This window comes from Octopus bimaculoides, chromosome 19, assembly GCF_001194135.2.
Source record: "Octopus bimaculoides isolate UCB-OBI-ISO-001 chromosome 19, ASM119413v2, whole genome shotgun sequence".
NCBI lineage: Eukaryota > Metazoa > Mollusca > Cephalopoda > Octopoda > Octopodidae > Octopus > Octopus bimaculoides.
Window position 1 is genome coordinate 34,346,081 of NC_068999.1, and position 1,212 is coordinate 34,347,292.

A 1,212-nucleotide genomic window follows, 5' to 3' on the forward strand; every position below is an offset into this window, starting at 1 on the left:
ATATATATATATATATATATATATATATAAAAGGAATTAAAGATAATGCTAATGCTACTTCGTAATAATACTTATTATCATTATTATTAATGGCTAAATAGATAGATAGATAGATAGATAGACAGAAATATATATATGGCGGATGTGTTTTGGGGAGTGAATGTATTACAGGAATATATATGTTTCACGTAAGAAAATATATACTTATGTATACGCTTGTGCGTGTGTGTGTATCTCTGTGTGTGTACGCGTGCGTATGTATGTGTGCGTGTACATATATACATATATATATATATAGACGTATATATTTGCTGTATGCATACTCCCGCCATACATAGACGTATAGACAATAGATTAAATTGTATTTAATTTTAGTCGAATCGTTATAGCTAAGTCCGTGGCATGTATATGTCCCTACATACATGTATATCCACATACACATTTTTTATTTACATACCCAAACATGCACACAAACATATACACATATACATATGTATTCATTAATAGATAAATAACTAGATATATCTGTGCGTTCGCGCGTAAGTATGCACGTGTGTTTGTGTGTATTTCACTATATGCAAATTATTTATGGACATCATTAATAGCATGAATAAATATGAACACTGATGTGTATATGTGTTTGTGTGTGCGTGCGTGTATGTGTATATATGTGCGGGCGCGTGCATATATACACGTGTCTGCATGTATATGTCTATCCATGTATGTGTGTGTTTATTCGTGTATGTATGTATGTATGTATGTATGTATGTATGTATGCATATATATATATATATATATATATATATATATATATATATATATATATATATATATGCATGTATGTAACTATGTGTGAAGGTAGATGGGTTTGAATGCATATATGAAGCTAGGTAAGTTTGTCTGGATATTGTGCATTAAATTCTGAGTGGCTGATGAATATTTATAAGTACATCTATCAAGAAGACAAGAGCTAGTCGCTCACTGACTGACAACGCTTCCTTACTCTTCTTTTGTTAAATATCAGACAATAATGCAACCATACAACGATTGAATCTGATTGTGGACATTGCTGAAATTTCGGTAAATTCTTGAAAAAGTTCGTCTTTCTACTGGAACTAGTTTAATGGATTGATTTATCACGTGCCTTTAATCGCACACATTTATTTATAATTGTATCTATCTATCTATCTATCTATCTATCTATCTATATAT

At 30.3% G+C, this 1,212-nt stretch overlaps 1 protein-coding gene across 3 annotated transcripts in view; it reads right to left on the reverse strand.

Annotated features, from left to right (window-relative positions):
* The window catches only part of LOC106883189 (zinc finger protein ZIC 1), a 353,731-nt gene that overhangs the window by 130,124 nt on the left and 222,395 nt on the right, over positions 1 to 1,212 (reverse strand). The gene's annotated exons all lie outside the window — the stretch shown is intronic.